Consider the following 303-nt stretch of genomic DNA (forward strand, 5'->3'; position numbering starts at 1 on the left):
TCTTTTCAAATATCAAAATATCTTTAAAAAAAAAGAAATAAATCGTCCCTCGGTGGCCTTGAACCACCAACCTTTCGGATAACAGCCGAACGCGCTAACCGATTGCGCCACAGAGACAGACACTCACCAGCCTTTGTCGTTACGACTTAAACCAAAGCAGAAGTTTGGGTCTAAAACTAGATTGAAAAACAGAGAATCAGTCTGAAGATCTTTTCAAATATCAAAATATCTTTAAAAAAAAAACTAAATCGTGCCTGGGTGGGCTTGAACCACCAACCTTTCGGTTAACAGCCGAACGTGCTA

General features: G+C 39.9%; 1 non-coding gene across 1 annotated transcript; it reads right to left on the minus strand.

Annotated features, from left to right (window-relative positions):
• Window positions 1-43: 43 nt before the first annotated feature.
• Window positions 44-117, minus strand: Trnan-guu (transfer RNA asparagine (anticodon GUU)). The gene has a single exon. It is a non-coding gene; the product is annotated as a tRNA-Asn (tRNA).
• Window positions 118-303: the final 186 nt, after the last annotated feature.

This window comes from Octopus bimaculoides, unplaced genomic scaffold (assembly GCF_001194135.2).
Source record: "Octopus bimaculoides isolate UCB-OBI-ISO-001 unplaced genomic scaffold, ASM119413v2 Scaffold_306747, whole genome shotgun sequence".
NCBI lineage: Eukaryota > Metazoa > Mollusca > Cephalopoda > Octopoda > Octopodidae > Octopus > Octopus bimaculoides.